Source organism: Canis lupus, chromosome 29 (genome assembly GCF_011100685.1).
Source record: "Canis lupus familiaris isolate Mischka breed German Shepherd chromosome 29, alternate assembly UU_Cfam_GSD_1.0, whole genome shotgun sequence".
Classification (NCBI taxonomy): domain Eukaryota; kingdom Metazoa; phylum Chordata; class Mammalia; order Carnivora; family Canidae; genus Canis; species Canis lupus.
In genome coordinates, this window is record NC_049250.1 from 42063709 (window position 1) to 42084097 (window position 20389).

Below are 20389 nucleotides of genomic sequence, written 5' to 3' on the forward strand. Positions count from 1 at the left end.
CTTTATGACTTCTAACCGCATGTGCTATCTTAGGCAAATGATCTAATTTTTCTCAGCCACATTCATTTATTTTATTTTATTTTATTTTATTTTTAGATGGAAGTATATTTGACACATGTTGCGTTGGTTTCAAGGGCACAGGCGTGCAACATAGTAATTTAGCAGGTCTGTGTGCCATGCTGTGCCCACCAGCACGTCACTACACCACGGTAAGGTTGTCCCCATACGCGTCCATTACATTACCGTCGGCGGTGCTGCACCTCCCATCTCCATGAGCTGCTCCCTCCGTAACTGTAAGCCCGCACCTCCCATCCCCCTCCACCCATTTTTCCCATTCTTCCAACCCCCTTCCCTCTGGCAACCAGTTTGCTCTCTATATTTATGAGCCTGTTTCTGCTTTATTTCTTCTATTTTTTTTTTAAGATTTCACATACGAGTAGGTATGTAGACACATACGTATGGTATGTGTCTTTCTCTGTCTGACTTATTTCACTTACCATGATGCCCTCTAGATCCATCCATGTGGTTGCAGATGACAAGACCTCATTCTTTTTTTATGAATGAGTAGTATTCCATTGTACGCGGGGCAGGGCGGAGTCGGGGTGTACATCTTCATCCACTTATCTATCGACGGGCACTTAGGTTGCTTCCATATCTTGGCTACTGCAGATAACACTGCAATAAACGTAGGGGTGCATTTATCGTTTTGAATTTACGTCTTCGTTTTCTTTGCATAAATACCCAGTAGCAGAGTCAGTGGATCATACGGTATTTCTATTTTTTTTAATTTTCTGAGGAAACTCCATACCATTTTCCACGGTGGCTGCAGCAGTTTCCATTCTCACCAGCGGTGCACAAGGATTCCTTTTTTTCCACATCCTTATCAACATTTGTTATTTCTTGTCTTTTTGATACTAGCCACTCTGACGGGTGTGAGGTGGTATCTCATTGTGGTTTTGACTTGCTATTTCCCTGATGGGGAGTGATGTTGAGCATCTTTTTGTGTGTCTGGTGGCTGTCTGTATGTCTGTACTCATTTATTATTAAGCATCCTTACTAAGTCTCTGCTGTAGGACACTAGGGAATCGATAGTAAAGACGACAAACAAGATCTGTACTCTCACAAACTACACATTCTGGTGATGAGACTTGGTTCCCTTATATGCAAAGCAGGTATGGTAACCACCAGGCCTCAATATGCATCCCTCCTCCTACTGACTGGCACTGCCTTCCAGAAACCACACAGGCATCTAGAGCATACGTCAAAATGGTCTCTAAGTCCCATTTACTCTGAATTTCACTTATTCCTTTTTTTATTAAAATATTTTATTTATTTAGTCATGAGAGACACAGAGAGAGGCAGAGACACAGGCAGAGGAAGAAACAGGCTCCCCGCAGGGACCCCTTGTGGGACTCAATCCTGAAACTCCAGGATCATGACCTGAGCCGAAGGCAGATGCTCCACCGCTGAGCCACCCAGGTGTCCCAATTTCATTTATTTCTTAAACCTTTTCACTCCCCTCCACCACAAAGACTCACTGATTTTCCGATGGCAGCTTCCTACTCCCACCCCAACCTGCATTCTTAGTCCCCTCAGTCTAACTGGCGCGCCGCTTCCAAAATGAACTTTCTAAATTGACAATCAGTCTATCAGTTGGGTGGCTTTTGCCTGTAGAATAAAACAGAAGACCCAACTTGGAATGGCAGTAAAGAGAATTTTAAAGTCACTTAAAAAGAGCTCTGGAGTGGGTGGTCACAGGAAGTTTGACTTAGCTCCACATCAAGGACCTTGGTCCTTCACATCCCTCCACTTGGCCATCCTCAGCATGTTGACCTGTGTCTTCAGGCTTGTCCCCTCCTGGTCCCAAGACAGCTGCAGTTGTTCTGAGCAACAAGTTCTGACACATTGTGCAACAGTGAAAGAGAGAATACCCGTAACCGGTTTATCTTTTTAATCATGATACAATCTCGCCCAGAAGCTGCAAAGCAGATTTTTCCATAGTCTTCATTGGCCAAGATTGTAAAACATGCCCATGGCTAAACCAGGCAGTGGCAATGGAGTGCAACTACCCACAATGGCTTATATTGACCAAATTTTACTTTCTGGACCTACAGTGGCTCCCAGTCACCATTGAACATGTAGTCTCCTGATACATGAGAAACGTCAGGATTCCTTAGGAAGAAGAGGAGGATTTCTACTGGTAAACAACTAAGAATAGCTGCAGCATCAGATTACCTCTGCTTCTTGCTTAAAATTCTTCTATGTCCACCCCGCTGTCGTTAGCGTATCATGTCTTTTCCTAGCATGGCATTCAAGGCCTTTTTGTTCTGCTCTCTGGCTGGTGTGCAGCTTCCACTCTCATGGCTCCCTGCTCCTTTCTGCTCATCCCTTACACAAGTGTCATTCACTGAAGCTCCTAGAGCACCCTGCACTCTCACACTTCCTTGCCTTTAGACCCTGTTTTGTCTTCTTCAACAGCTAATTCCTACTCATGTGTGATTCAGCAGCTTGTTCTCCTCTCACAAGCCTTCCTTGACCCCTACCGATCCAGCAGGTGTACTTCGGGTCTGCTCCCATAATGCCCTCACCTCATGGCACTTAGCGTTTTCTTGTAGTTACTGTGAATTCCTCAGAATTCCCAGACCCAAAAAGAAGTACCTGGCCCTCGACAAAATGCCCATGAATCAAACGCTAAATACGTAGCATTTAGGTTTGTAGGAGGAGTAAGATAATATGAAACCTTTATAAACCCTAAACCATAACCATAAGTTAGAATTATTTTAGTAGGAACTTTGCTTCATTGAGCCATCCTCTTTCCTCACACATTGCATTGCTTTTAAAAATCACACTTTGGTTTCTTTCATCTTTTTATGATAGTTCAGGCTCCCTACTGAAGTACCAAATATGCAGATTACTCAGAATTTCACATATTTTCCATCTTGCTTATTTCTGTCTAATACCCCATATGACATTAGACAGAACTGAATTAAAACTTTCCATTTCTACATTTCCAACGGCCTTTATTCTAACATGTTGCAAGAAAGGGAGAAGATCAGGACAGGAGCAGGAATGGAAATGTAAAGTAAATTGGAGGTCTGGACCCAGGACTCATATGTTTCCCAGTCACCAGATGGAATAGTGCAGCACAGCTGTCCCTAATTAAAAGATGCCTCCTTTATGGTGAAAACACTCCATGCCAGTAATGTCTAGAGAGATCATTGCTGCATGGTGAGCAGACCTCACCCCACTGGGTACATGAAAAGGGCACTGTCTGGTTTGTGACTGCAGCCTTCATCTAGGTAGGTGGGCAGTTTCATCCCATTGACAAGCATGTCTTGAGGGCCTCGCAGAAACCAGGTGCTCTAGACCCTGCGGATGGAGATGAAAAAATTTAGTAGACTTCTTGTTCTGGTAGAGGGTGGGGGAGGGAAAGAGGAAAGTGGGAAGGACAGGCTATAACAAAGAAATCAAGAATGAAGAAACATTAGAAAGAGAGAAGGGTAATACAAGGCATAAGAGCAGGTGGCTGCCTCTTACCTCTAACTCAGGTGAGCCGGAGCTCTAACTGCCACATGCTAGGTAGGAATGTACATCATCCATATCGATAGCACACTATGGGAAATTGCTCATCACAGCAACGAATAGCTTGTCCTGCTCTCCCCGACAGTAGGCCTGCTTCAGCTCCATAGTAACCATTGACCACCTTGACCATTGCAGACCTGGCTCATGCCCTTTAGTACCACGGACTACAGCCTTGGGGGAGAAGAAGGCATTGTTTATACCATTGGGCAGTCAGTCGCGCTCTGCTTCATGAAGCCTCTTCTACTGTTGCCGTGAGCTGCTATTTAAAACATACATTTTCACGTTATAATTAATATACGTTGTACGTTGTCTCCTTAACTGGATTGAGGACCAAGAGAGTATTTTTTATTCCTGCTTATATACCCACAATACTCATTATTACCTGCACAAATGTTTGCTGATGAGATGTATTGATTTAAAGAGGAGTACAAGAAAAGTCAAGTCATAGTAAGAGTTTTTAGTCCGGCACCAGGATGAATTATACATGCAGAATAAACTGTAGCAGCTCCTAAGATGGAAGACAGGAAAGACCTGGAAGGGTAAGCTTAAGCTGGATATTGAAGACCAACTAGTATCAGAATGGACAGAAGGGGTAGAGAGGTGCAGTTCTGGTGACAGAAATAGTATGAACAAAAGCAGATGTCCCCACTGGGGAGGAGAAGGAGAATAACTTCCCTGAGCACAGGATCCATCTTGGAGGGCAGTGGTTGGTAAGAACGGTTGAGTATCTCTGGGCCAGATGAAGAAGTGGCATAAATTTCAGGTGAAAAAAAACCTCTTGTAGCTGATGCAGAGCCATCAGAAGTCTTCAGCAGAGGAGGGGGTTGATGAGAACAGTGTTTAGGAAGAGGGTCCCTACGGTTCCTGCCGCCAGATAACCCATCAACACTTCAGCAACAGGCTCGGTGAGAGGATTGGGAGTGAGAAAGCAACTTGAGGAACAGCGCAGGGTTAGAACCCATTACTTTAGAAAATTAGAGAACTAAATTATTGCTCCATTTTCTGTATTATAATGACCCCAAAAACACAATGATTTAAATTTCTCTATCAGCTGTTTCCCATGCCCTCTAATGATGCGGCCTAGAAAAGTCTCACTTCTCTAACTGCCCCTTTCAGAGTTCAAGGTTAGTTCTTCTGGATTCCCCACCCCATGTGTTTGACTTTCCACCAATTTCACTTAATACTTTACAGACACTTTAACCGACTCCTATGTAACATTTCATTCAACAGGTAGCTATATTATATATAAATTATGGGGGATACAACAATGAGACGAGGCCCCTTTTCTCATGATGCTCACCATCAAGGATTGACTGAATTGGTGTACTTAATAATCATGGAAATTAGGAGGAAGACTTCATCATGGAAAACTGAATAAAGCTGCATTGAAATTTTCTGAGGAAAAAAAAAAAAAAAACCTAAAATTGTATGAAAGCCAGGAGAGTAGAGGGAACTAGGACTTCAAAATATGTTTCCTTCTTCTTAGCTACATGAACTTTGTCCCTACTTTAAGTGTTAGAGACTGTAAAATTCAGAGCGGTCTGGTATATTGGATGATTTTAACGCACGATTTAAAAAATGTATTACAGAAAATTTCAAACACATACAAAAGTAGAATAATGTGATGACTGCCCATGTATTCATCATGTCAGGAATTCTTCATTCACGAGCAGTAATATTTCATCCATACCCCTGTCACCATCCTACAACTAGATTATTTCAAAGCAAATGCTTGACTGTATATTATTTCATTTGTAAATATTTTAATTTCTATACCTAAAAGGTAAGGATGTGTGTGTGTGTGTGTGTGTGTTAACTGAAATACTATTTTCCCTCCTAGAAATATTTTACCATAATTTCTTAATATAATAGTCAATATAGGGCCAGTTTTCAAATGTTTCCAGTTGTCTTCAAACTGTTTTCCTCCATTCCTCCAACAGTTTTTTTTTTTTTTTAATTTAAACCAGGATTCCAATAAGGTTTAAACAATGCAATCACTTGATGTGGTTGGTGTCTCTTAAGTCTTTTTTTAATCCATAGGTTTTACCTTCATCTTTCCTCTTTCTTGTTGCTTATTTGCTACAGAAACCAAAAAATTTGTCCCCTGGGATTTCCTGTAGTCTGGGTTTAGCTAACTCCATTCCCATGGAATCATTTAACATGTTTTCACTCTCCCTTATATTTCCTGTGAATTGGTAGTTAAATCTAGAGGCTTGATCTGATTCAAATTTGAATTTTACTTTTTTTTCCTGGCAAGAATGCTTTTTAGGTACTACTTTTTATTAAAGTATTTTTAGGAAATAATTTTTATTTCCATGTGCTTCATTCTATTCCTGCAATAATTATTCTTATTTTATGCTCAAATTATCCCAACTCTGGCCAGCCAGAGCCTTTTTAAGCTGGTTCCCGAGTCCTCCTAAAGCAACTGTGATAGTCACCGATGTAGTCTAGCTTTGTGACGACTGTAGGAACTCCTAGGATGGAAGCTTTGTGATATGACAAAGTGTGATGTGACAAAATGTTCCAGGCCATCTTTTATATTTCCTTCCCCAGATCTGGAATCAGCCCTTTCTCCAAAAAGCCCAATTTTTCCTACTATGTCATGGTATGTAGAGGCCACAAGTCTGATCATTAAGTGTACTTATTGCTAGTGGGTTGGTCATTGTTCCTAGGTCTTTTCAGTGGAAATAGAACTAGGAAATATGTATATTATTTCTCTAAGAAAAAGTATATTATGAATTATATGATATTTTCAAGTCAAGTTCAGGACTACAGAGTTGTACCTTACCTCACTGATGTGATATCCATTTCTCCTTTGTTCTTGCCAAAATACCTGCTGCTTAGTGCAAAAGCATAACCACTCATTTGCTTTATCCTGCAACACACATGCAGTAGTTTCAGAATAACAGTACCATACAACCAGCAACAGCATGATTATTGAAAGAAGTTTATTATATTATTATTTGTCTTTAGTATGTATATTCTACTAGAGATGGACAAATTTCTATTAACCTGTAATACAAATTACTCTTAATGTGATATCATTTCCATGTTTCATATTTTTGTTTTAAAACTCCAAACTACTGATTTCCAAAATGTTTAAATGCCTATTTATGATCTTTCTTTATAAATCAGGAAGGAGGTTACAGATAGGAATGATTATGAGACTAAAATAATTGCTTTGAGTGTTGTCATTGAATCCTGAGGGTATCCTCTTGCCTATTCCTTCTCCTTAGGACCTGACTCGAGACAGTTTGACAATTTCATTAATTCATTCATTCAAGAGATACCTAATAAATACTCTATGACATTCAGGCAAGAGGAATAAAGAGGGAATTTAATATGTATTGAGTGTCTGCTATGTCTCAAGTGTTATTCTAGCTGATTTACATACATTATCTCATATAATTTTATAAGAATCTTCTAAAGTATACATTATTATTCTGTAACCAATTTTCAGATGAGATAGTTGGGGCTCAGGGGGGTTTCCTTTGTCCAGAGTGACTAAGCCATTAAGTGGAAAAGCCAGAATTAACATATTGGTCCATTTTATCGCAATGTTATATATAAGGTACACTCCCTCAGGTTAAGGAGTTAGTGGAGAGTTTAGACACAAGAAGAACAAAGTACAATGGAACTTCAGGCAAAAGAGACATTAAGTCCTGTGGGGCATTCACCAAAGAAGTGACAATTTGCCTGAGTTTCAAGAAAGAATAGAGTTTTGTTGGATGGAGAGGGACTACATTCCATGTGAAAAGATGAAGATAAAATTATGTAGGTTAAAAAGTGCAAAGGGTTCTTGAAATGATAACGAGTCTGTTTTGGCTCAAGTTTAGCTTAATTTAAGGAAATAGAGTGAAAACTAAAAAGGTGCCTAGGACTGTAGCTGGGACCTGAATGCCATTCTGAGGCTTCAGGACAGCCAGAAGTGAGACACCATGAGGCCCAATCCCAGCCACCGGGCAGGTTCCCTATAACCCACATCTTCTCCTTTGAGAGGCTCAAGGCAAAACCTAGCTTCATAGATCACACATCTAACGGGTTGGTCTGCACGTCTTCTAGCAATTTCTTGCTAAAGTTGAAATTATTTTCGATGTTCTGCTACTTGACATTCTGCCAAATTAAGCCTTCCAGTTGGAGAGATGTACAATAGTCACATGAAAGAGCACCATGATTGGCACTGGCAGCCCTGGATGGCTCGATACCAACAATGAAGTCTGACCGTACGTGGACATACTTGGAGTCAAGGAAGTCTTAGACCATTGTGAGAGCTCATCAATTTCTTATAAGAGCTCTGCTAGAAGTACGTTTATCAATTTGATTAATAGGTCCAAGATTATGGAAACAATAGGAAAAAATATCACAATTCAAGAGATTTGAATAAAATTGAGTTCAGACTTGGATGAGGACTTTTTACCCTGGAAATGAGTTCTATCTCAATTGTATACAATTGTATACAATAGACGCCTTAGTTCAGATAACTTTGTTGGCTTAAGATCCTTCCTTTGCTCCGTTAAAGTTAAAAAACAACCCGTTAGCCTAATATTCTCATACATTCCCCTAATGGGGATTTCTAACAGTGAATTAAGTCTCCCTATTATGCTGTTTTTATAAGTGTAAGATTGCACAATTCATGGTAACTGAAGTTTCTTTCATAATATGACATTTGCTATCTTAATCATCCTTCCAGTTCATAAGGCAGAAATCAAATATAGTTAAGCTCTGTGAAATCTATTAGTTATGGATCTTTTGAGATCTGAGTGAGCTATTGCCTATTTAGGACTAGTTATGAAGTATGACCTCTGTATTGCTTCCTTCCTTCTTCCTTCCTTCCTTCCTTCCTTCCTTCCTTCCTTCCTTCCTTCCTTCCTCTCTCCCTCCCTCTCTTCCTTCCTTTTTCCTTCCTTCCTTTTCCCTTTCCTCCCTTCTTCCCTTTCTCTCTTCCTCTCTTTCCCCTCTCCTTCCTTCCTCCTTCCTTTCTTTTTCTTTTCTTTCTTTCTTTCTTTCTTTCTTTCTTTCTTTCTTTCTTTCTTTCTTTCTTCTTTCTTTCTTTCTTTCTTCTTTCTTCTTTCTTTCTTTCTTTCTTTCTTTCTTTCTTTCTTTCTTTCTTTCTTTTTTTTCTTTCACTTTGTTGTGTTAACTGAAATAGTCTCTGGGCAGGTGAGAGAACAGAATCTTATGTAGAGAAAGGGCATGGCCTTCATTAATATCCAAAACTATCCAGTTATGGAAAGTTTAAACCTACATGAAAATATTTGCTAGACACAACTTTACAAAATCCACACTTTTGAAGAGGTGGTCCATTAATTGTTGTGGATGTCATATTTAAGAATGAAGATATTTATAAATATCACTGTAATTTTCTTGGTGAGCCCCATATTACAAAGTCCCGTACATAAATAGATCTGTTGTCCAGAGGGGCTGTTGTTTCCTATTCCTGACAGAAGATTTTATCTGAGATATCCTGATAATTGTGGTCACGTGGCATGTTCACTATAATTGCTTCATGGTAAGCTTTAATTTTTTATTTTGTGCTAGTGTAGACCCAGTCAAAGCTCCCATCAATCCTAGATAGGTGTTTAGGTTAGAGTTGTGGTTCACACCCTTGACTGCACTTTAAAATCACCTAGGGAGCTTTCAAAATCCTATCAACCTGGGACCCCACTCCCAAAGATTCAGATGTAATTGGTCTGACTGCAGGACCACATCAGTTGCACGAGTCCGGGGAGCACCATTCACTGAGAACATAGTCATCCCCGGGGCCCCCCAACCTCCCAGAGCACAAGCCCATTGTGTTCTGTGTGAATGGTGCCTGCTGCACTTGTGCAAACTTGGAAACCTGAAGAGAGGGCATGAGCACACCTGTTTTAGAAGCTCCTCAGGGGATCCCTGGGTGGCACAGTGGTTTGGCGCCTGCCTTTGGCCCAGGACGCGATCCTGGAGACCCGGGATCGAATCCCACGTCGGGCTCCCGGTGCATGGAGCCTGCTTCTCCCTCTGCCTGTGTCTCTGCTTCTCTCTCTCTCTCTCTCTCTGTGTCTATCATAAATAAATAAAAAATTAAAAAAAAAAGAAGCTCCTCAGATGATTGCAAAATGCAGCCAGAATTGAGAACCATTTTAAAGAATGAAACAGCATGAGACATTAACAGCACGTATTTAGCAGCCACGTAGAAATGCATTCAAACCTTGCTCTATCACCCCCTCACCGTGTAACTTCAGGAAAGTTGTGTAACCTCTTGGAGCCTCAATTTCTTCCTAAATAAAATGGCAATAATAGTACCTGCCTCATGAGATTATCCTGAAGAAAAAAAATAAAGATCGTCTAAGTGAAATGCTTGGCACAAAGTTCATGCTCAAGAAGCCACTATTATTATTTCAGCTATTAAAGCAAAATGTCTATATTAGTCTAGACTTCTTCGGTACTACCTGACAGAAATCCAACTTAGACAACCCAAAGCAAAAATGAGGAATTTAAGCAAGCCACAAGAAGGGTCAGGTTGGATTTGGTGTGGTGGAGTCTAGCATTGGAACGCCGTTAGGACACATATTCCTTGTTTCTGGTGTTTATCCCAATTTCTTTCATGGTGCCTTCATCCTCCCAAGCCAGCTGTCCCTGTGGGAGCTAACCTATGACCACGCGTAAGTCAAGACTTCTGTCTTGACACCCTTGTATGCACAGAAGAGTAACTCATTATATTCAACTCAGCTGGGAAGATCACGGTGACCCATCCCAGCTCTTATATCCCTGCCTGTGGTCAAGATGTACAGTCCTCACAACGTAGAGAAGGGCAAAGTGCAGATGAGCGCAGTAGCCACCTTCATTTTCACCGTTGAGACATGATTCAAATGATATAAAATGCACAAAACCTCTGCCATCCTAGGATCTATCATCCGACAAGGAGGAAAGAACGACAGTAAGGACCAGAAGCAGTAAAGAAGTACCCGGAGTTTAAAACACCCAGCCTCTCTGCACTTCATGACCTTGCATAATAGTCACTGCTAAGATGCTTTTAGGGCCACAGGAGCATCCCTTAGCCTCTCTGCTCCGGTTTACGTGGGATGCTCGGACTGGCAGGCAGGGGAAGAGTTGGATAACCTGATGTCACACTCCCAGCAGTCCGCATTACCTGATACCTGACGTGTTCTTTCCTCCCACTCCCACCGCTCTGTCTCTCCTTACCTGCAGGAGTAGGAAAACTCAGCAGTTATTTATGGGAACATACTATACAGCTACTTTACTGTGCATGTTATCCAGGAAGAAGGCAGTGAGGAAGAACAATCACAAAAAAAAAAAAAAAAAAAAAAAAAAAAAAAACAGAGATCCCCTTAACATTTGAATTGTTCTAGGGACGCCTGGGTGGCTCAGCGGTTGACCGTCTGCCTTCAGCCCAGGGCATGAGGGCATGATCCTGGAGACCTGGGATCGAGTCCTGCATGGGGCTCCCTGCATGGGGCCTGCTTCTCCCTCTGCCTGTGTCTCTGCCTCGCTCTCTTGCTGTGTTTCTCAAGAATAAATGGAGAAGAATCTTAAAAAAAAAAAAAATGAACTGTTCTAGCCACTTCCTTAACCCTTGTGGCAGAGAAGCACTAAGTGTGAAAGAGGAGCAAGCATCATCACTTTATATAGCAAGCGCGCTTTTAACAAGTTCTTCAATTTCTCAGAGCTTCAGTTTCCTGATTTGTAAAATAAAAGCAATAATATTTCACGGGTCTACTGTAGGAGTGGAATGTATTTACTGCGTGATAAGGTCTTTGAAAGTCAGTTACACTCCACACATTGGATCTTCAATAAGGAGTTTTAGGGTTTGGGGAACAGTTTCACATATACAGAATTAACGGAAGAGGCCTTGCCATGACCTGCTCCGCTGTATTTAGACCCCGTAGAGAGGATGACTTGAATATTCTAGGAAACATTGCAAAAGATACACAAGTGTTACTGGTATTCACTGACCTTCGGGCCTTAGCACACTTACTCTGCGATTACGTGAGTGAGTGATGAGCTGCTGGCATTCCCACGAATCACCCTGCTGCTTTACTGGTTCAAGGGCATTACTTAGGAAAGCCCCTGACTCCCTTCACCATGACACGGTGCAGCACTTCGGATGAGGAAGTAAAGAGGAGAAAAGTCAAATATTAATAGCATTACTAGCTCTTCTATGTCAAATGATGCTCCTGGGGATTTTTGAGGTCTCCTTACAGGTCCTATTCAGCCAAAGTAAATTGATTATGGGTTGATAAGAGTTGGCGGGAGGATTATATGAGTGAGCGTGTAAAAGCCAACTGGCTCATGGCCAAGGACACCGACGGCACTCGGAGTCTCACGGGCAACATCAAGTACTGTGGGCTACACAGGCGTTCTCTATCACACACACAGGTACAATAATATGCATCTTCTCTGACCTAAAAATTGGGAAATTACCTTTCTAGGCTTTTTCTAGTGTCAATATTCCATAAACCAAAAGCCCATGTATTTCCAGAAGCTAAAAATTGCTTTCAATGTAAAACAGGGACGTTTTGAACCAAGAAGCCATCTACTTACTTGTGAACCTTTACCTTTTGGGAGCGCAGAACCCGCCTATATCAAAGAAACACGGACATAGGTCAGCTGTATGGCTTTAAATCGTTCAAAAGATTGGTACTTCAACTAAAATGTAGGGAGCAAATTGATGAGAGTGTCTCGGAAGTAAAGGAATGCATCTTCTTAAATTTTTTAAACATCTGGTCTTCGTACCAATTCTATTGCAATTTTTGCTAATATAACCACACAAATGCCTGATCTGTACAGCTTAAGTATCCCATGGCAACGTGATCTTGTGCTTCTCTCTTCCATTTCCTTTCTAGCCCTCCCCTACTTTTTTTCTTGAGAGAATCAGGAAAAGGTTTTCTAATTCTTAACCGTTGCATCTATTTATGAAAATTTCAACTAAACAGTTTAGCACAATTAAGCAGGATGCCTCATTTATCAAACCTTCATTTTTCTAAGATTCCCATCCTATCAGTCGCCAAAAAACATGTGTTAAGTGGAAACTCTTTCTAGTCTGCTGGCGTGCCACATGTGTTGACAATTACAGAGGTACATGCGATGCCATTCATATCATGGCGTGTGCTTCCCTGTGCCTTGGGTCACAGGCCCTCAGGGCCATTTACCAAGTGTGTGCTTCTCAGCTGCCCTGGAACTAAAGAGTTTAATTTTGCCTGAAAAAAAAATTATTATTTTGCCTGAGAATGTGTTTCTGCATCTTGTACAGGAACTAGCCATTCTCTTTTGCTTTTCCTCATCATTGTGTGTGTGTGTGTGTGTGTGTGTGTGTGTACACACATGCCAAGGAATAAGCACAAAGACGTCTACATACCCACCGAGCTTCCTTGTAAATTGCTGCTTTTTATGCATTCTTTTGTTAATAGCATATTTCTTGGCTTCTCTTGGATTTTGTCTGGGTTTTTTGCATACTGCTTAATTCTGTTTTATTTCCTCATGTTCTTAGTCAAGATTTTAATCAGATTTTTTTTTAATTATATCCATGTAATTAGTCCCTGGGACACTCTCTGAAGTTATGCCCTTTTGAATCTCTTCCTGACCTATAAGCATTTTTCATTCTATAATCCATATTATTCAGGGAGTATCTAGAACCTCAGAAAGTGAGCTGAATCTACAAGTCATCGACTCAGGTATTTTATCTCTCTAATCTTAACACCTGGAATAGTTGGCAATATCCAAAATGTTGACCCTTTTTTCCTGTTTTTACTTAAATATTTAACCTTGGGTATGTGTGAACATAGTAACATTAGTATTTTGGGTTTTGTTTTTTTTTTTTTTTTTTCATTTAGAAGAGAGGTACTGTTGCTTTTAGACATTAATTTTGTCTAAATTTTATTAATATTAAATTTTTATTAATCGTATTAAATTTTAAAAACATTATGAACAATTAAGTGAGTTCTATGGAAAAGCTACTAGAAGGGAGTTATTTAATGGTTATTTAAAGAAGAATTAGGAGACACAGAAGTTGAGAATGAGGTTAAAGTCACTGGTAGTTTCACCCGCGGTGGTTAATGGCGTTTCTTAATCTTCAAAATATCAAGTGTGTGGGGATCCCTGGGTGGCACAGCGGTTTGGCGCCTGCCTTTGGCCCAGGGCGCGATCCTGGAGACCCGGGATCGAATCCCACGTCGGGCTCCCGGTGCATGGAGCCTGCTTCTCCCTCTGCCTGCGTCTCTGCCTCTCTCTCTCTCTCTCTCTGTGTGTGTGACTATCATAAAAAAAAAAAATATCAAGTGTGTTGTAATGCTTACTTAGCCTTAATATCTACATGAATTACCACCAGACTGAAGAAAATAAGAAGTAACCTACATAAAATTCTTTTATGTTTATTGGAGAGGAGCAGTTTGAGAAGCTTGGAGAAGTTGTTAGATCCTAGGCTCCCACTTCCTTCAAACAGAGAACGCAGGATGCATGAGTGTGCCTCTTCTCCAGCATTAAATTTTTTACTGGTTTGCTATTAAACTCAAGGGTATGAAGGAAGCAATTTTTAATTGATTGGCACTTAAAAAACCTGCTCTACTGTTCAATGGGTTAGAAATATTTTGAAAATTTGATTGCATTTAGACCCATGCAAATCTACCCAGGGTAAATTCTTGCTACGTGCTCAAATAGTCTATCTTCTAGAAATGAACATATAAATGCAACTATAAGATGTTCAGAAAGGAAAGAGAAACTCATATTTCTTGAAGACCTGTGTGGTGCCAAATGCATCACATTCATCATTTTATCCCCTCTTCTTAATATCCGGATGAGCAGATATTGCTATTTCTGTTTTGCAGAAGAGGAAACTGAGGCTAAGACCAGCTAGAAGCACTTACTTAACTGGTAGGAGGTGCAGGTGCAACACAGATCTGAATTAGCTATTTTCCTGCAAGCCTATTTTCCTTCTCTGCTCTCTTTACATCCCTGGGATTTTGTTGAAAACAGAGAAGAGTGGCAGCTCCTTAGTTCACGTAGGCTTTGCTGTCAGTGAAGCCTGATTCACCAGAGACACACACCCAGCTACATACACACAAATCCACTTGGGGCCTGAGTTATCTGGGTTTTTGTCTAAATCATCCTATGTATCAAGTAATGCTAGATCCTCTCTCCAATTTCCGCTGTGTAGCCAGCTTAAAATGTCTCAAAACTCCCAGTGTTCCAGAAGGGTACTAAGAATGTAGTCTGATGTTAATCAAGCGTATACTGTGCCGTCGCGTATTAATTACATTTGTGGTACCTAAATCAAGCCTCCTTCAGGTTGGTTTTGGAAGTGTGCTCTGTCTCTGGCACGGGAAGAGCCTGTTTTGAGATTTTCCTACACAGAAGAGCCACCATCAGGTGTTGTTCGGAGCCTTTGCCGCTGAGCCCCAAACATAAGAAGAATCTAGCTGCTATGGAAGTTTTTAATAAACCTCATTATTTGACAATTAGTCAAATGTCTAGAATATGGCATTCCTTCATTATTTATTTTTCCACTTATGCTTACGTTTTAAGACTCTTTTGATGTCCTTTGCCCCCCAGGTAGTGGTAAATGACCATGAGCGCTAATAGCCAGCTTTCCAGGGGCCCCGCTAACAACTGCCTCATAAATATTCAACAGGGGCATTCTGTGCGGAGGGCTGGGGATTAGGTGACCTGCCAAGGCTTTCCACATCTAATATCTATGATAATGGCTGCAAATTACATGGGACAGAAGGAACGGTCTTGCACTGTGAAAAAGCGGAAGGGAAACCGAGACAGCCTGTGGGGCCTGCCTGGCTGAGAACACCTTCCCAGGTGCCAGGTGCAGAGGCCACCGCCTTCCACCTCTGCCTTAGGGCCCAGGTCCCCGCGTTCGCCCGGCCTCACCGCCCCTGCCTGCCTCCGTCCTTCCTAGCAGGTCCTCACCACCCCAAACAGTAACACAGCCTTTTCTCTTTGTTTTAATCTTTTTGTTGTAATGGTAATTAGCATTACAGCCTGAATAGTAAATTAAGAAATCCAAAACAGAATTTTAAATTTAAAAAGCTTTTCCACTAGGAAGCCAGTTGCATTAATTTTGTGGACTGAAGGTAAACTGAATTAGCCAAGTGTGTGCATTCATTACCTTATTCTAATCCTCAGCATCACAAATGCAAAAGGCTGTCATTAAATTTGAGAACTGACAAGAACTGGGATTTCTCAATATGAGTGTTGAAAGATTAATTTGAAAAGATCTCACTAAAAAACACAAAAGGTTATTGCTAGCGTGGGATATTTTATATTCAGAGTCTGTACCTGGTTTTAAAACTGCCTGTTTGCAGTACCTCGTTTAAAAAGAAGTGATACATTTAGAGCACCTGATCAAATTTTAAATCGAAACACCTATAGTTTACTCTTTTGTTCTGGTGGTACACAATCACAGTTTATAAGATCATCCTGGAAATTTCTTTTGTCATCAAAGGGTATTTGACTTCCAGTTATTAAACATTTTACATCCAAACAGAAGTTAAAAACAAAGAAGGGAGAGAAAATGAGCTTTTTTCCACCCTTTTTCTTCATCCTATGATTTCAGAAAAGAAAATATTTACTTCTTTGACAATATTTCATACTCTGTATTTGCCCTAAAAATGTTAATGGTAAAAAAGAAATGATAGTAAGTGAAAGCAGTGGTAGTAAAATTTTCTGCAGGGAAGAGTTAATTTTCACCAAACTAATTGCCAAGCTGGTAGGGAGGTAAAAAGATAAATATTTCATCTTTGATCAGTGGAGTTTTGATTTTATAAATAGCTATATACCTTGGTTTACACATCTGTAGCACATTTTAAACACCTGTGTCCACGATGACCATTTGGGGAAAGGAAGTGAAAGGGTTCATTGGCTTCACTTCATACCTGTTGTGCTGCATTGAGACTCGAGTGTGTAGAGAAATTGCATACAGTGTGCTTACCTTATTATAGAGTGAATAGCCTAGAATGGCTCTTTAAAAACCAGAATGTGATTTTACAGAGTTTTCCAATGTTATACAATTGTTGAAGAACTGGAACATCAGTCCCTACAGTGAAAATGAGAATAATTGAGATTAACTCTGTGACCATAGGACCCTTCACTCCATTGTGTGCCATGTATGAGTTTGCAAGAGATTTTTGTGCTCAAAACTTAAGACCTGGTTTTATTTTATTTTTTTAAAGATTGATTGATTGATTGATTGATTGATTGATTATTTATTCATGAGACACAGAGAGAAGCAGAGACACAGCAGAGGGAGAAGCAACCTTGACTAAGGTTGGGAATGTCCTGGGCCACTCAATCCCAGGACCACGGGGTCATGCTCTGAGCCCAAGGCAGGCACTCAACTGCTGAGTCCCCCAAGTGTCCCTAAGACCTGGTTTTAAAAGTGCTACATTAGGCTAACAGACTGTAGCATGATTTTCATCAAACTCGATTAATTTTATCCATAGATATCTTAAAAGAACAGCTTGGTTAAAACTATTACACATGCAGGATGAAAGGAACGTATTTGCATGTAGCTTAGCTATAAAATGTGAAGCTCAAGCTATGCTTGAAATAACTCTTATGGATAATTCCTCTATTTAGAAAGACAATTTATAACATTACCACCCCTCAGATACCTAGGCAGCCCCTGCTGCTAAGAAAATCGCCTTGCCTCCCTCTCCCCTTGCTACTGGTTTGTTTGCTTTGTCTTGTAAAGCACAGCCCTAGACACAATTGTAATGATCCAGGATGTAGTCCTTGGTCTCCCCTTTGATCCCAGGACCAGACCTAAGGAGCCTCGGTGTCCATTGAAAGATGAATGAATAAAGAAGATTCCATGTATACACTGGAATATTCCTCAGCCATTAGAAATGACAAATACCCACCATTTTCTTCGACATGGATGGAACTGGAGGGTATTGTGCTGAGTGAAATAAGTCAATCGGAGAAGGACATACATCATGTGGTCTCATTCATTTGGGGAATATAAGAAATAGTGAAAGGGAATAAAGGGGAAAGGAAAAAAAATGAGTGGGAAATATCAGAAAGGGAGACAGAACATGAGAGACTCCTAACTCTGGGAAATGAACTAGGGGTGGTGGAAGGGGAGGTGGGCGGGGGGTGGGGGTGACTGGGTGACGGGCACTGAGGGGGGCACTTGGCGGGATGAGCACTGGGTGTTATATGTTGGCAAATTGAACTCCAATTTAAAAAAAAAAAGAAAGAACCAGACCTAAGGCCGCAGCTTCTAACCTCACAATAGTCTACTAGACCCTTTTCATCTGCTCCAGTGTGGCTCCTCCTCGTTCCCCGTGAGCATCAGAGCAGCAGTTTTGTTATGAAAAGATCTGAAAAACATTGAGTCCCTTTCTGCTGGAGATACACTTATTTTGTAGTCATTAAAAGCTAAGAGGGCTCCTTCTCAAATTTTCGCTTGAGGATTCCTGGATGAAACATTTGCCACTTTTTCCTTCTCAACACTGCCTCTTTCTTACGTGTATTGAACTCAATTTAGGGTGAGTGTTGGGGATGATGATCTTTTCTTTAACTTGGAGGGGCCTTTTGCAAACACTTACCTACCCTGGACCAGTAATAGTCAAACCATATAATTAAGAATCTCTTGTAAAACTTGTTGAAAGTACAGATTCCTGAGTCTCACACTCAGAGATACTAATGTAGTAAGCCTGGGGTGGGACCCAGAATCTGCATTTTTTGTTGTTGTTGTTGTTTCCCTAATGACTAGGAAGTAGGGAGTCCAGAAACCATTCTTTGAGGAACAGGATTGGTCCTGAGTCCTTGCTCATGTGCTCAGTCAACAACCACTTGCTGTGACTACCTAAGAATTCCATGATCTAGGCACTGTTTTCCCAGATTATTAATGTTTTCAGGTTCAGAGCCAAAGTGATAACAACCAAGCTACTTGGGATGGGTAGCAGCTTGGTGATGCTGACGTGCTCTGCAGTGGGGAGACCTGGGTGAGTTCCAGGGCCCTGTTGATGAAGCTTTCACAGCGTTGAGAGACTTATTATGATGACTCAGTCTTCTTGTGTGTGAGTGGAGATAGTCATCTCTGCCTTCTACCCACATAATACCAAGACTCTGACAAATATTGAGGCACAACTTGTAAAAATAAACTAATTTCTACATGGTACCGTTGTTACATAAGTAACAGATTTCCAAAAACCAAACACCCATAGAAAACCTAGCATTTTCCTTAACATTTTATAATAATTTCCCTCAGTTCTAAATGATGGTTTGTAAAACCACCTCCTCAGACACTTTCCCTTTAACTTTCTACTTTACCTTCATCCTGTCTCAATTCATTTCTGTAAAGATACTGAGATGCCAGATTACATGTCCCATTTCTAAACCACCCTCTAACTGGTACCCTTGGAAGTCTTACGTTTCCCACACTCAGGACCTCGAAGGTCAACCAAATTTGACTTGCTGAAAATAACAAACAGCTGCTGAGCTGGCCTGGAATATTGTATGGGATGGAGAGTCAGGTTTAACCACAAAAGCCATCCCAATCATGAGTCAGTGTGTGGGTGCCTCCATGCAAGACTTCATGGAAGAGAGAGGAGCTGAGTGGGGGAAAGCTCTCAAGAGGTTCTCTGGAATTGGAACTTTTGAAAGGAAACATCCTTGCCCACCCTCGCTAGAGCGATCTTTCTCATTGCTTTATGTAACCACCTCATTCTTTCCGAACACTGTATACACTTCACATCAGAGCAGAGTGCCCGAAAAGCCCCTGTAACTTCTGTTTTGTCAAAGCTCAGGAAGATGTGTGTGGTTAAACAAGGCAGGTTTATTACTCATTGCAGTGGCGGGGGCGGGGGCGGGGGGACACACACTCTGAGAGAAACCATGAGGCGTCTTGGTCAGAAATGTTAACAAGAACTTAGAGGATTGGGGTTTGGGTTAGGGGAGGATTTGAGGAGGGTCCAAGGGAGCAGGGGTTTGCTCTAGATTAGGCGTTCTCAGGAAGGGGTACAGCTCCATACTTGGACATCTTAATCTTACCTGCAGGGAGGGCAGACCACGGAGAGTAGGATTCTTTGTCGTGAATATTTCAGGTTCTTTTTGTAGGTACTGGTGTGTGTGTGTGTGTGTATGTGTGTGTGTGTGTGTGTGTGTGTGGTTTCTTAAGATTAATCTTCCACTTTGCCATTATTTGTTTATGATCAGTTCATCTGGTCTCAGGTTGCATGTCCCTAGCATTTAGGAATTTAGGCATTAGAGACATGTAGGGATCCAGGAACCATAAGAAGAGTGAAGAAAGGGACTCCTCTCCATGAAGCAGTGGCTCAGTAGGGGAATTATAAGGGAGAACAAGGGAAATGAGATGGTTGCCAAAGTCTATTCAAGTGAGGGATGAATGGGTGGATGGATAGATGGATGAATATAAAATATCAGGCCCATCTGAACTTATTTCCATCCCAGAGAAGCTGTAGTTATCCTCAATACTGGATCCGATAACCAATAAAACACAGAATTCCTACCATTTGATTATGTATGTATGTATTGCACATATATTGACACATTGTATTGAAATTATAAAGAGAAGCAGCCAATGTTCCAGAAGATTTTCTTTGTTCATAACTAAAGAGAAAATAGGTAGGATGAAAACCTATGTGTGCCACACTTAGTTTTAAGACCCATTACCTCTTAAGTCCGTCGGAAATCGCTTGTCAGCCGTGGTTCTATTCTCCAGAACCATGAGTTTAAAGCCTATGAACTGTTCATTTTCGCATAAACGTAAAACGGGGTCAGGGTGTGAGGGGAGGAGTGCACTCCTTTTCCAACAGGCACTTGTGCAGAAATGGTAGAG

General features: G+C 41.0%; 1 protein-coding gene and 1 long non-coding RNA gene across 4 annotated transcripts in view; one reads left to right on the forward strand and one right to left on the reverse strand.

Annotated features, from left to right (window-relative positions):
• CPQ (carboxypeptidase Q) overlaps positions 1 to 20389 on the forward strand; it is a 339320-nt gene that overhangs the window by 272929 nt on the left and 46002 nt on the right. The gene's annotated exons all lie outside the window — the stretch shown is intronic.
• LOC119866756 lies at positions 3025 to 9506 on the reverse strand. The gene is made up of 4 exons (XR_005381283.1): positions 9445 to 9506; positions 6371 to 6457; positions 3538 to 3753; positions 3025 to 3369 (listed from the first exon to the last, which is right to left on the reverse strand). It is a non-coding gene; the product is annotated as an uncharacterized LOC119866756 (long non-coding RNA).